At 44.9% G+C, this 15,448-nt stretch overlaps 1 non-coding gene and 1 pseudogene across 1 annotated transcript; one reads left to right on the top strand and one right to left on the bottom strand.

Moving 5' to 3' along the window:
• The first annotated feature begins 558 nt into the window (after positions 1-558).
• Positions 559-974, top strand: LOC101673103 (annotated as a pseudogene).
• A 13,270-nt stretch (positions 975-14,244) lies between these two features.
• LOC123387953 lies at positions 14,245-14,351 on the bottom strand. The gene has a single exon (XR_006602442.1). It is a non-coding gene; the product is annotated as a U6 spliceosomal RNA (small nuclear RNA).
• Between the last annotated feature and the right edge of the window lie 1,097 nt (positions 14,352-15,448).

Here is a 15,448-nt window from a genome sequence, read left to right as displayed (position 1 = left end):
ATTAAAAAAAAAAGTGAGCATTTGCCTTACCAAATATCACACACAACACGCTATAAAGTTCCTATAAACAAATTAGTGTGTTACTTCCATAAATATAAATAAATAGGTCTGTGAAACAGAATAGAAAATCCAGAAATATAATATGAGGAATTTGAGAGGCAGGGTCGGGGGTTGTGGTGTTGGGAAGGAAAAAGTGAATCAAGACAGGATGGGGAGGGAGACAAACCATAAAAGAGTCTTAATCTTACAAAACAAACTGAGGGTTGCTGGGGATTGTGCGGGGTTTGGACACTAGGGAGGGTATGTGCTATGGTGAATGCTGTGAAATGTGTAAGCCTGATGATTCACAGACCTGTACCCCTGGGGCAAATGATACATTATGTGTTAATAAAAATAAATAAAAAGTATTTAGATGAGAAAAAAATCCAGAAATAATTTATAAAATAAGCAAGAAATAAAACAATAAAGTTGGTATTTCAATTTGTGAGAAATAAAAACAAAAATAAATTTCAGCTCTTTCCGTCTCTGGCTGCCCTAACGGGAGGAACCGCCGCTGCCATGCCGGCCCACCTGCAGCGGATGGTCGTGCGGAATTGCTCCACCTTCCCCCTGATCAAGAGGAACAAGCCGGCCTACAGCACTGAGCCCAACAACCTGAAAGCCCGCAACTTGTTCCGCTACAACAGGCTGATTAACCGCAAGACCATGGGCATGGAGCCAGCGACCGAGGCAAGGGTGTGGTGGTGGTCATGAAGCGCAGATCTGGCCAGCGGAAACCTGCCACCTCGTACGCGCGGACCACCATCAACAAGAACGCCAGGTCCACCCTCAGGAGTGTTCCGCACATGATCCGCAAGAACAAGAGCCGCACAGATCTGCGCATGGCTGTCATTCGCGGAGCCAGTGCCATCCTGCATAGCCAGAAGCCTGTGATGATGAAGAGGAAGCTGGCCCGCCCCACCAAGCGCTCCTGAGCCCCCTGCCCTCACCTGCAAAGCAATAAAGCAGTCAGCCTCCTCTAAATTAATTAATTAATTAATTTCAGATGGCTTAATGATTTAAAATGTGAAAAAAATAAAAATTACATGCAAGAGTGTATGTCTTTAATCTAGAGACAAGGCGCCCATCCAAATTGATGCTAGAAAGCCAGAAGTTTATTTATTTATTTATTTATTTGAGAGAGAGAGCTAAAGCATGAGCAGGAGGGGCAGAGGAAGAGGGAAAGAGAATCTCAACAGACTCTGTGCCCAGCAAAGAGCCAGACATGGTGCTCAATCTCACAATCCTGAGATCACTACCTGAGCCGAAACCAAGAGCCGAAGACTCAGCCGACTGTGCCACCCAAGTGCCCCTGGAAAACCAGAAGTTTTAAAAGCAGAGCAGAGCAATCAAAAACTTACATACAGTAAGAGGTACTAAAAATTAAGTCAATACATACAGATAGATTTGGGGAAATATTTGCCGTTAATAGATAGGGTTAAATCTATCATATGTACAGAGTTTATACAAATTGACAAGAATTGGACAAACAACTGATAGGAAAATAAGGAAAGAAACTAAGAAGACAATAATCTGCAAGAGAGCAGATTTAAATGATCAACAACAGTAAATATATATAATTCTGAAGCAGTCAGGGAAATGTAAATTAAAGTAGCAGTGGTGATGTAGGACATGGTGAGTATAGTTAATACGATTATACTGCATAATTAAAAATTGCTGAAAGAGTAGATCTTATAAGTTCTCATCACACACAAAATTTTGTAACTGTACAGGGTGACTGATGTTAACTAGGTTTATAGGGGTGAGCATTTTGCAATATATACAAATATTGAATAATTACATTGTGCACCTGAGACTAATACAATGTTATATGTCAATTATACTTCAGTAAAAGAAGTAACAATGAGCTTTATAACTATCACTTTATAACTATCAGGTATGCAAAAACGAAAACACTGGAAATTCCTTCCACTGGTTTCTATGTGAAACTATAATTGATGACAGCTATTTTGGAAAGTGATCTGGCAGCATCTATTAAAATTAAGATACTAAAATTAGGAGCATTTCATTTCTCAGAGTTTATCTCACAAAAATGAAAGCACCTGTATGTAAGGACATATATACAAGAATATTTATTGCTTGTACAGAAAAAAAGGAAATTCCTGTCAATGAGGAATACATAAATAAATTATGGCACATTTTTCGCAGGACAGCCTGTTATGCAAATATTTAACAGGGTGCATTAGACCTATGACAGGTGACCCATGAAATGGAGCTCCAAGCTGGAGTGATTTTCATGAGTTACTTTTTTTTTTTTTTTTGGTGAAAAAGTTTCTATTTAGAATTAGCCAGATGGACTCAGTTTAGATGATCTCAATTTTATTGGCAACATCCAAAGCATCATAGGATCCAGTTGAACATACGCCTTCTTCTTGCCATCAGGTCTGATCAAGGTGTTGACCTTGGCTAAATCAATGTCATAGAGCTTCTTTTTTTTTTTAAAAGATTTTATTTATTTATTTGACAGAGAGAGATCACAGTAGGCAGAGAGGCAGGCAGAGAGAGGGGAAGGAAGGGAAGCAGGCCCCTGCTGAGCAGAGAGCCCGATGCGGGACCCGATCCCAGGACCCTGAGACCATGACCTGAGCCGAAGGCAGTGGCTTAACCCACTGAGCCACCCAGGCGCCCTGTCATAGAGCTTCTTGAACAACCTGCTTGATCTTGTGCGTGTTGGCCTTGACCTCCACAATAAACACAAGTGTGTTGTTGTCTTCTATATTCTTCATGACTGACTCAGTAGTCAGGGGGAATTTTATGATGATGACATAGGGATCAAGCTTGTTTCTCTTCTGGGAGTGATCTTTTAAGGATATTTGGGCTGACCTTGGAAAAGTAGTGTCTTGGGTCTTTGGGCAGTAGGCAACTGTAGATCTTTTCTTTGTTGACTGTGGGATGTCTTTCAACACCACTTTCTTGACCTTTGAAGCCTTTGCTTTGGCTTCAACTTTGAGGGGGCAGGGACTTCCTTCTTCCCCTTCGGTGCCATCTTTGTGAAAGGATTCTTGAGTTACTATTGAAAAAAAAAAATAAAAAGATAAAGTATATAAGGTTAATGAAGAAAGTTGACCAAAAAACCCAATAATGTGCATGTATGGTGATATATGTGTCTATAAAACCATTATATTTATGCATGCATGTAAAATTATGAGTGTGCATACAAAAATAAATTTATTACCAAGTATTATAAAATAATAAGGTGTAGGAGTGTGCACAGGAAGGAAAGATGACTTTTGAACTTTTGAACCACAGGGTTGATGCACACATCAGAATTAATTTGGGAGGATGATTGAGAGCTCTGCTTTCGCTCTGGTTCCAATTCTTGTCACCATCTTGGTCATGACATTGGAAAGATACAGAAACTATGTTGGTTACACTTGCAGATAAAGGAAAGAAAGATGAGATAGCTCTTGTGTTTGACAACAGAAATAAGATTCAAAACAAGCCAGAAAACTTAGCCCAGAGCTATAAAATGAACATTAACCATGATAACTATGAAGTCTTGCATCTAAGTTTGAACGTATCCATTTCCTTAAACCATCTGTGTGGTAATTATCAGTTTCTGGTCTGTGAGTTCCATGAAGTCATTGACTCTGTCTTATTTATCTTTAAGTCCCCAATACCAACTACCCAGCATTGTGCCTGGCCCATAATTGCACAGGGCAGAGCCTGGATAGGGTCAGGGGGCCCGGGAGAGATGACATAGGAGGCCGACCTGCAGGGGGAAAAGCAGAACACACATGAGGGGCACCTGCTGTTGTTAGACTCCATGCAGGGGTGCATTTTAACCTCCTAAGATTCCTGCAGAGTAATACTGATACACTTCACAGATTAAGAAAGGGTCAACTGGGTAGTTACTTATTCCAAATCACAAAGGATTAAAAAGGAAGAAAAGGGAAGAAGAGGGGCACCTGGGCGGCTCAGTGGGTTAAAGCCTCTGCCTTCAGCTCAGGTCATGATCCCAGGGTCCTGGAATGGAGCCCTCTGTCGGGCTCTTTGCTCGGCAGGGAGCCTGCTTCCTCCTCCTCCCTCTCTCTGCCTGACTCTCTGCCTATTTGTAATCTCTTTCTCTCTCTCTCTCTCAAATAAATTTTTAAAAAAGAAAGGGAAGAAGAGGAATTTGAACCCAGGGTTTCACTGGCTCCAAAATATCCCCGCCAAAACTGGTAGGAGAGCAAATGTTATTTTAAAATTGTGGGCACTTAGAGCTGGGAAATCACAGGGGTGAGAAGTCTGGACACAGCTGGGGTGCGATGCCTGAGCTCTGGGCACCACTCAGCCACCGCCACCACCACCGCCGCCGCCATCTTTAACCAGAGCAGCTTTATTCTTTTTTGCTTTATACCTCGTGAGAATTGTTTTATTCTTTGTAAGACTCCGTTTGAATAAACAATTCCCTCAATGGGGAAAAAAGAGCTTAAAACCAATGATCCCATGCATCCCCCGGTTGATCTTGATTACGTACGTGAGCAAAATGGAATTCCAAGAAGAGAGCAAATTGTTTGATTTCTTTAGGTCCAGTCGGGGCTGGCCCCCGACTGTACAGCAGCCCAGGTTTCTCCTGTGGCTGGTGGCCTCCTGGGGTGGAAGACAGGGGTGCAGGCTGTTTTCAGTTGGAAATGCCAGAGGGCAGCTATCTCTCCACTCCTCCTCCCACACTGCCCAGTCCCCACTCCTATTACCCACATGGCTGCTTTTCCTGTCCTTCCTCTGGGGGAGGGCCAGGGGCTTGCCATAAGGGGTCTGTCAATCTTTCCCTGAATGCATCCACTTTTCCAGAAGGCCGTGCTCCCCCCAGATGCTTAAAAGCCCATTCGGGGCCCCCTGTGGGGTGTCTGAGATTGCCCCACACCAGGAAGCGGTTCAGTTGTTTCTTAGTTGCTTTCCTGCCTGTGCCTGCTTGACTAAACAGTGCTGGGTCAGCGCTGTTCACCCACTTTCCCTCCTGCCAGGAGGCTGGCCTGGTGACCCAGGCAGGCCCTCTCCCCTCAAGCCACCATGAAACATCACCAGCTCTGTCTCAACCATTGCATTGTCTCCCTGCTCTTCTGGAAGCGGACAGCCTCAGAGACTGAGAAGGACCCCCACGTTTGAGGCAGCGAGCCTGACTGTGGGAGTCTGCTCCCTGATATTTCCATCTAGGGGGAGTTGTTGGAGTAAAACTCCTTTCACACAGGAAATTTAGGATTAGCAATACATTACATCCCATGACTTGCTTATTTTATAACTGGAAATGTGTACCCACTGACTTCCTTCGGTCATTTTCAATATACATTTTAGAGAGAAGTTTACCAATTCTGTTTCTGTGATGGTGAAAATACCCTGCGTCTATGCTATTCAATATGATCACTGCTAGCTACATGTCGCTTTGAGGGGTTGACATGTGATCAGTCCAACTGGGGAGCTGAACTTTTAATTTTATTTCACTTTAATGACCTTCAATTTAAATATCCACATGTGGCTAAAACTAACAACACAGAACTAACTGGATTGGTTTCAAATAGGTAAAAAGGGTGTTCTTCCTTTCCATAAATGTTCATAGCAGTATTGTTTATAAAAGCCACAAGGTAGAAACAACCCAAGCTTCATTAACAGCTGAATGGATAAATAAAATTTACCTTAACCACACAATGAAATGCTGGAATAGTATTAAACCATAAAAAAGGAATGAACTACTGACATGAAAACTATTGGATGAAACTGGAAAACATTAGGCTAAGCGAGAGAGACCAGACACAAAAGGCCATATTTGATTCCATTCATAAGAAATGTCCAGCCTATACAAATACATAGAGACTGAAAGCAGAGTAGTGGTAGTCCAAGCCTGAGGCTCATAGGAAGGAATGGAGAGTGACCACTGATGTGTTTCCTTTTGAGGTGATGAAAATATCTTGCCCCCAGAGGTCATGGCTGCCCAACATTGTGAATGTACTAAATGTCACTCATGGTGAATTTTGCATTGTACGTATTTTACCACGATAAAGCCAAACAAAATGAAAACAAACCGAAGACAGTATTCTCTCTTTTTATTCCTTTGGGAAAGGGGCTGAAGTCCCTGACCTCAGTGGAAATTTAGCCCCCATGGCATATTCAGCCCCTTGCCACTTCCTACCCCCACCCTGAGGGCAGAAGACACCACCCAAGGGTGACATCTGAGCTTCTATCTCTGAAAGGACCAGAAAGAACCACACAGTGACAGGGGTGGGGAACAAGCCACCAGTTAGGGTTATCCTAGTCCTCCCAGGGGCATTGGGTAGGATACTGGATAGGAAGCTGTGGCATGGCCTCCCTGAGCATCTAAGACATGGGAGCCTGTCCTCCCATGCAGGACACCCAGGAGAGATGATTAACAGTCCCTTCCGTGGGCCCAGCTCCCATCAAGGGAAAGCATGTGCCTATTAATCTTTGCTCAGACATGCGTTTGGATCTGGCCCCCAACATTCATCGAGGATGCTGTGTGGAGCTCCTAACCTTTCCCTGCTGTCTGCTGGGAGCCGCCTCCCTTCACACACAAGGAGCTGACCAAAAGGACAAGGCACTGAAATTTAACTGAGTATGCCACTCAGGAAGTGGTGTGCTTTCAGAAAGGACTCAGAGAGGAGACCACGCTCCTAATCCCCCAAATCAATATTCACTGTCCAGGAGGCCCTTGAGACTGCCATGGGGGAGACCATCCCCCTGCCTGCCAAAGGAAATAAATTGTAAAGTCACCTGGTCACAAGAGAAAATGATCCCCAACCCAGGAAAATGCGGTCTTTCAAGGAAACAGAGAGCTCAGCACTGAGAAGACCCTGGGCTGCTGCCCAGCACTATGTCCCCAAGCTGCCACGTGACATTTCAACTTTCAAGTCTGTCGAATGGTGCCAGGGGGCCTGTCCTGCTTACACGAGGAGGGGCTTCTGAAATGAGACAGACCTGAGCTCAAATTTCTCCCTGCCACCTACGATCCATGCCACCTGGGATTAAAAAGTTCGGTCTTCCTAAGTCTGTTTGCTCATCTGTAACATGGGTAGAAGGAAGTCTACTTGACAGGGTTGTCATGGGAATCAAGTGACATAATAGCTTAGGAAACCATTAACACTCTGCCTGACCCTTTGTAAGAAGTGCTCAACAAATAACACCTATTATTATAGTTATCATACTGTCAAACACAGCTCTAGATGGGGAAGTGGTTTCAAAATATGTGTCCTGTTTGACTAGGGTGATACAGTCTTGGAAGCACCACAGAGATAGGCAGAGAAGTTGGAAATGAGCCTTGGGCCACTACCACCAGCAAGTGGGGTGAAGTTCTACTATGTTCTATCCTATGTCTTATCTTGGGTTCTCAAAATGGGTCCCAGTTGCACAAGAAACGGATCCTTAGCCACCCAGAAAAGTTTCGCTGTGGGTTCTTTTTATAGATTTAATATGTGTGCCCTCCGATATTCAGAAAACCACCCCCCATCCAGGGGGATGGTATTCCGAGCAGGGACCTGTAGAAGGGAATTAGGTCAGGAAGGTACAGCCTCATAAATGGGATACTGTCCTTATAAAAGGGACCCTGAGAGCTCCCTCACCTCCTTCCACCATGTGGAGATACAGAGAAAAGGTTGCCTTCTGACAGCCAGGAAATGCATCTTCACCAGACATCCAGTCGGCTGGTGTCTTCCTCTTGGACTTCCCAGCCTCCAGAACTGTGAGAAACAAAGGTCTGCCGGTTAAGCCACCCAGCGTGTGGTATTTTTGTTATAGCAGCCTGCATAGACCAGGACAGCCCTAGAGATGGTTCTGCTATTTGTCCAGAATGCGGGTCCCTTCTTCTGTGGCTCACTTCTTCCTCCCCCGCTTGGACTCCCTGGCTTCCCAACTCTGCTCCTCCCATCCTGCTCAGATGACCCACCTTGGATGCACTTCTCTGCTTATACCCCTGCTTAGTCCTTTGGAATTCCATGGGACCCACCCTCTAGCTTCTTCAGCAAGACCAAAACAGCCTCCTTTGCCATATTCCATCCTATGGGACTTGAGCCAGCCTCGGAGGCTGCCCACCCTAGACCTCAGTTTCCCCCCTTCATTAAATAAGCATGTAAAAGTTTCCCTCCAGCTTTGACATTCTGTGTTTCTAAATATTATTACTGGTCCATATGGAATTTCTGTTGTCCTTCTTTTGTAGATTGCAACCTGTGAAATCAACCAGGACACAGGTGGTTCTGCAGGGATGAGTCACTCTGGGGCAACTGAAACCCCAGATTAATTAATTTTTCTTCAAGTGTCTCCCATTTATCTCACCTCCATTAACCTTTGGGTCTGTTTATTGTGAGAAGCCTGAGCCGGATTGAAGCAGGATGATTCCTGCCTGGGGTTGTCACTGGGGACTAAGAAAACCTGGGTGGAGAGGTCAGCAGAAGCCAGAGCTCAGAGATTGTCAGGGCAGGGACCCTTCTGCAGCTGCCTCATAGGGATGGAAAGTGAGACATCACGTCCTTCTCTAAAACACCATCCTGCCACCCCCCTCCAGGTGTCAGGGTCCCTTAGGGATCTCCATTGCATCAAAAACTCTAGCAGCACTCTCCATTTGGTAGCCACTAGCCACAAATTTAAATGATTAAAGTTAAATATATATTCAATTCTCCATGAAAACTAACCACATTTCAGGAGCTCAGTAGCCACAGATGGCTACTGGCTACCATATTGGACAGCACAGATAGAGAACATTTCCATCATCACAATGCAATACAGTACTCCTAAGAACATAGAAAAGGTAGCAAATGTTTCCCTGGCATCAGAAATACCAAAGTTGGCAATAATAGGGCATCCTGAGGTCACACACCAGTCTACTCTGAAGATGCCCAGCATCTTACAACATCCTGTACCTCCTCTTGGGTTCTGGTGGGCAGTTGGGCAATGCTGTTGTAGGGGGTGCTGTTCCTAATGTCAAGATCAGAAACTCAAAGTGATACCTGAAACCTCAGGCAGGCTTCTGTCTCATAGAGCTCTCTGGAAGAATAAAAATGGGAGATGGCTCAGGGAAGGGAATTTACATATACTGAGCATTTTCTGCATGTCAGAGTTGTGCTAGATGTTTTACACATGTTGTTCATCTAATCCCTACAACTGAACTGTGAGGTCAGGTATGCCGTCACCCTCCTTAACGATTCCTTGAAGTCAAGGATGGCTGAGCTAATGCTTTTTGAGTTCTTAGAACAATGTCTGGGATTTTGTAAGCACCATATAAGTGTTTGCTAAAGAATAACGAATCCACCTTGGATTTCGTATTCTAAGCAATTTTGGGGCAGAGCAGGGGATAGAATCTGGCCTGCTGCCTCTACTCCAGGGCTCTTTCTGCCACATCCACTGACTACAAAGCCTGAGAATAGGACACTGATTGTTTTGGGTCATCCCATTCCACTGTCCCAACCTCCTTTTTCCTTATTGTGAATAGTCTTTGCTAGCTGTAAACCATGATGACTTCCCTGCCCTAACCAAGAGGTGGGTCTCTCTCTGCCAATACTTTGATTTCCAAGCACAAGGACACAGTGATGGAAAAGTACCCCAACCCCTGGAGCTCCCTCACCCCAGCATCAGTGCCTAGAAAAGAGAATTGATTGGGTTCTACTGCCTGGCTCCCCAGAGCCGTCCTATGATCTATTCTATTCTCAGCCTTATTCTCCAACTACTTGCCAGTTTTTGTGAGGTGCATGATAACCCTCCATTCAATTTCCTTTTTGATACAACCAGCCAGAGTTGTTTTCTGTAGCTCACCATCAGAGAAACTTGATGAATATTTTCAAAAGAATATGAAGTCAAACAGCCCTGAAAAACATTAAGTAGAAGGAAGAAATTAGAATGGAAAAAGGAGTTGGGTCTCAGCAGCCATTTTTCTATGCCTTGATGATCCTAAATGATTCCTCAAGGAAAGCCAGAAGGCATTGAAGAGTGACATGACCCACTGAGTAACTGGTGTGTCTAATTCTTCATTGTCCTTATATCCATACCTTTTGTCATGTGGTTTTGCTCCCCATTGCGGTGAAGTAGATTTCTCTACTCCTGGGATTTGGGTTTGGCCATGTGACTTGCTTCTCCAGAATCATTAATTAGTGAGCATGACACTTGCAGAGGCTTAAAATATGCTTGCACATTTGGGTTTGTCCTCTTGTGCTTCTGCAGCTGCAGTGAGAATTCAGAGACCCAGGCCCTATGGAGCAGAGCTGGACCCAAATCTTATAGTCACCCCATTGAGCCAAACTTGGAGCAGCAGAATCCCAGCTAATCCACAGAAGCAAGAATGAGAGGAAATAATTGTTATTTTAAGGCACTGAGTTTGGGGACATTTTGTTACACAGCATTAGCTAACTGATATAAGTAGATTATAAACCAAGGTGCTAAAAAGGTCTCATAAAGAGTAAGAATAATAACAACATTCACCCTTTTATTTATTTATGATATGTCAAGTCCTGGGTATTCACTTTGCATGTGCTAGTTCATGGAATCATCACCAACAGCCTTATAAGGTTAGTACTATGTTATTATTCTCATTTTATAGGCAAGGGCACTGAGGTTCAGACTTGATGAATATTGCCAACATCATACAATTAGCCAGTGGCTGTTCCTCAATGCAGACCCAGGCATGTCTGCCTCTACATGTTGTACTTTTCATACCTCCTTCCTCCATCCCACCCCTTTCCTAACTTTGCCTCTGGATTTAGATGACTCTACCCAAGATATCCCAAGCCTGATATACAGAATTTTAGGCCCAAGGATTTTATTCCAGTACCAGGCAACACAGATAAGGAAATGTGCTCCATTTCTCACCAAGAACACGCAACTATTTGCTTAATGTCATCTCCTGCATTCCTTTTGTTTTTGCCCAAGATTTTATTTATTTATTTGAGAGAGAGAGAGAGAAAGCGAGCATGAGAGGGGAGAGGTCAGAGGGAGAAGCAGACTCCCTGCTGAGCAGGGATCCCAATGTGGGACTCAATCCTGGGACTCCAGGATCATGACCTGAGCCGAAGGCAGTCGTTTAACCAACTGAACCACCCGGGCACTCCTCTCCTGCTTCTTTTTATATTCACAACTTAAAATGATAGCTCTGCTATTTTCTCTCTTCATCTCCTATACCAGGTTATTGAGAAGTACTGCGGATTTCATATCTTATAAATATTGTGCCAATCTGTCCATTTCCCTCCACTCTTCCACTATCCTTCCCCTGAGTTTCATGATCCCCTCCTCCTGGCTCTCCATTTCCAGGGTCCTCCTCGATCTATTCTCCACTCTGCAGCCAGACTGATCTTCCAAAATGCAAATTGGACCAGCTTCTCCCTCTGTTTAAAGCACTCTAATGACCTCTCATTACTTTTAAAATAATGGAAAATTACCAGCATGTGGCCCGTGACTCCTGCATGACCTGGCCCCATCAACCTTTCCGGCACTTTCTCCCACCATGCTCTCTCTTACCTGCTATGCTCCAGACCCTATGTACCTTCTACTCCTCCCCAGATGTCCTGTGCTCCACACTTCCTTTAATCACAGGGACTTTGTACCCACTGTGCTTACTGGAATATTCTTCCCACATCAACCCTTTCACCAGGTTAACTCTTACTCATCCTTCATATCACCCCTTGATCTCCCCCTCCCCAATCAGCATCCCCCTCCTGATTTAGTTACATTTCCTGCAACATATCCTCCAAAATCTGCATTCTTCTCCTGTGTTGACCTCTCAGCAGCTGATTTTTATGCATTTGTTGTATGATTATTGGATTAAAGTTCCTCATCCCAACTGGGCTATTAGGGTGATGAGTGGATGGCCCATGTCACTAATTACTCACCTTCTCCCATCAGCCCTAGCACACTGCCAAGCCCAATAAGTAGTGGGTGAATGGATGAATAAATAATTGGCTGTTACCCCTACTCACGCACAGCCACCACAGTCTTCCTCATCTCAGCCAGTAGAAGTCCATTGTTCCAGTTCCCTGGCCAGAGCTCTTAGACTCATTCTTGATTCCTTCCTTTCTCTCATACCCTGTGTTGGGTCCACCAGCAAATCCCATGTGTTCTGTCTTTACCACACATCCAGAATATAAGTACCTGTCACCTTTGCCAATGCCCACCTTGGCCCCAGTCATCATCGTCTTCCCCCTGGATCATGTAGGTAGCCCCCTAACTGCCCTTCCCCTTCGTCTCTTTGTCATGAGCCATATTTTTAACTGTTTTCCTTGTTGGTTGGCCGTCTCCCTCTCTAGAATATAAGCTCTGTGAGGGCAGGGATTTCGTGTGCTCGTCCACTGCTGCATTCCCTTGGGCTACACCCTGTATGGCACATAGTTGGATCGCTATGGATATTTGTTAAATGGATTCACAAATATCATAGCTCAGTCAACCTTGCAAATCAGACAGCTAACACTAGGGAGTCCTGTCTCTAACATTCCTGCTGAGTCTCAGGAGGGCCAAGCATGTGCTTAGCTGTTAAGTGCTTTTAATTTCACTCCTGCTTTGACTGCCTGAGGCCCATCCAACCAGAAGGTGACCGGCCCTGGCGCAGCCAGCCCCCTCCCATGCCTTAGGACTTACAGTTCTATTCTGCGGCAGGAGAGCGGATTTAAAGTCAATTCCTGGGACAGATGACACTGGCTTGCATCAGAATACAGATGAAGATACCTGGATTTCTCCAGAGAGCTGTTCTGGTAGGGAGATAAGAAGGAGGGTTTGAGTTAAGTGGGATAGGAAGGCAGAGTAGCATTGGGGAAGAGCTCTGGGCAGGAAAGGAAAATCCGATGGAGAGAAGAAGCAACCCCCCTCCCCCGAGGTCATAGCTTTGCTGAGGCCTGGACTAGTCTGAGTTATTCAGGGCTCATCCTACCCAGTCTGGAAAAAACAGATGTGAATTCGTGTCCTGAGGAACAGTGACCAAGACCACAAAGCTGAGTTGAAAGTAGGAGGCCAGGTACCAGGGATCTGATGCTGCACATTGAGAATTGCCCTAAAGTTCAAAAGCAGGAGGGAGTGGTTGGTAGGCTGAGGGTGAGAGGCTGATGTTATGGGGTGGCTGCAGCTGGCCCACTCCGGAGAAGAGGGGAGGGGGTCTGTTCGGTGCTCACCCTGAACATCCTGACTGACTGGGCTGTCGTCAACCAAGCCAGGAGGCAAAAAGGGCTCAAGGGCACAAAACTTGTTTCTATGTCCTTGGATCAGTTCGGGGACCCTTTGCACCCTCTAATTCATGGACACCAAACCACACGACTTGAGTCCCTTCTTTTCCTCCCACTCTCTGATGTTAAGGACTTGGGCTCCAGGCTGAAATAACAGAAAACCAAGTACATTTCTCAGAGGCATTTGTACTTGTCCTTTTGGTAGGAGTGGAGTAAAGGCAAGGGCAGGCATCGAAAGGCAGGCGTGGTGATGAAAGGTGCTGAATCCTGGGCCCATGAAGCTGTTTCCGCTCCTGCCTGAACTGGGACTTTAAAAGAATCTTCTTGTGGTGTCTGGAGTCATAGGAAACCCCATGGGAGCTTTCTCCTAAAGAGCCCGTTAGAACCGTAATGTGCATGCTGTTAGCTGACTCTTTAGTACAGATGACCTCTGAACAGCACAGGGGTTAGGGGCACTGACCCCCTATGCAGTCAAAAATCCCCATATAACTTTGGCTCCCCAAATCTTTACTACAAATAGTTTGCTATTGACCAGAAGCCTTCCCATAAATGGTTAATTAACACATACTTTGTGTGTGTTATGTGTATTATGTGCTGTATTCTTACAATAAACTAGGTTAAAGGGAAAAAAATGTTACTAAAAAAATCACAAGAGGGGAGCCTGGGTGACTCAGTGGGCTATGCTGCTGCCTTCAGCTCAGGTCATGATCTCAGGGTCCAGGGATCGAGTCCCACATTGGGCTCTCTGCTCAGCAAGGAGCCTGCTTCCCCCTCTCTCTCAGCCTGCCTTCCTGCCTACTTGTGATCTCTCTCTCTCTCTCTGTCAAATAAATAAATAAATAAAAACTTAAAAAAAAATCATAAGAGAGGGCACCTGGGTGGTTCAGTTGGTTAAGCGACTGCCTTTGGCTCAGGTCATGACCCCGAAGTCGCAGGATCAAGTCCCACATCAGGTTCGCTGCTCAACGGGCATCTGCTTCTCCCTCTGATCCTCCCCACTCTCACACTCTCTCTCTCACTCTCTCTCTCTCAAATAAATAAGTGAAATCTTTTTTTTTTTTTTCAAAATATGGAACGCTTCACGAATTTGCGTGTCATCCTTGCACAGGGGCCATGCTAATCTTCTCTGTATCGTTCCAATTTTAGTATATGTGCTGCCGAAGCGAGCACAATAAGTGAAATCTTTTTTAAAAACCAGAAGAAAAAATATACCAACAGTACCATACTGTATTTATTTTTAAAAATCAAGGGTCAACTATATTTGGCTTTTCTAAGATGGCAACCAGTGGCAGTGAACCTTTGGGCATTGGCCAAAAGGTAATTTCCAAAGACCATCAGCCAAGCTGAATGCCTTCAACAAGTCAAATCTCTGCTCAGGACTCCCTGTGCCTTTGGCATTGGGCCAGGCCTTCAGGGACAGTGTCATGGGGCGTGGTGGAGAAACCTGAGCTTTGTGTCAAGAGGAGCTGAACTGTGAGACCGATGAGCACAGAAAGTGTGCAGGCGAAAGTACTGGTAGGGCAGGGGAGGGGACAGACCTTGGAAGCCTCCCGTGGGCCAGGCGGAGCAGGAAGGTTGAAGGGTGACCCAGCCTGGCACACCAACGGGCTTGCAAATGTACCTGGAGGGTGTGTTTGTCCAGGAGAGAGTCTGAGCTTCAACTATAGTTTACATATCCTATAATGAGAGTTTGCCCGTTTGTATTTTGTACTTGTGGCTACATGGTTACCCTTGCCGAAGTGGGAAAGCATGCCCACCCCTCTCCCCCCACCTACCCCCCCTCCCCCGAACCAGTGTAATGTAGGACTCAGCCGTTCAGAATGCAGAGCGAGAACAATGATTGTTCAGGGCGCTCTCATCTAAATAATCTTTGTGCATTTGGATTTCACATTTTCTTTCAAATTGGAGATGCAAGTTAGTCTCCCTGCTAACAAAACACTTTCTTCATCCTACACCGAATCCCTCAGCAAATCCTCAAATATCTTTGCAAATCTCAAAGATATTAAGGCATTTAACTTTTTTTTTCATTTAGACCTTTGAAGTGTGCTGTGACTAGAATAATTTCAGAGTTAAAACCTGTCGACTGCATAGAAAATTAAGGAACCCACCTGTCACCCGGGTAGCTAGGCTGATAACTAATTACTTATAGATTATAAGTCAAATTTCAAAAAGATAAATATTTAAATAAAATGTATAATCATTTGGAAATGCCACTAAGTGTTTTGTAATTATTGTTTTGCAAGAAATCATTGCTTAGAGGATGCATT

This window comes from Mustela putorius, unplaced genomic scaffold (genome assembly GCF_011764305.1).
Source record: "Mustela putorius furo isolate JIRA1106 unplaced genomic scaffold, ASM1176430v1.1 tig00003867_pilon_pilon_pilon, whole genome shotgun sequence".
Taxonomy (NCBI): Eukaryota; Metazoa; Chordata; class Mammalia; order Carnivora; family Mustelidae; genus Mustela; species Mustela putorius.
Note: the sequence above shows the minus strand (reverse complement) of the source record. Positions and strands in the feature narration are given on the sequence as shown.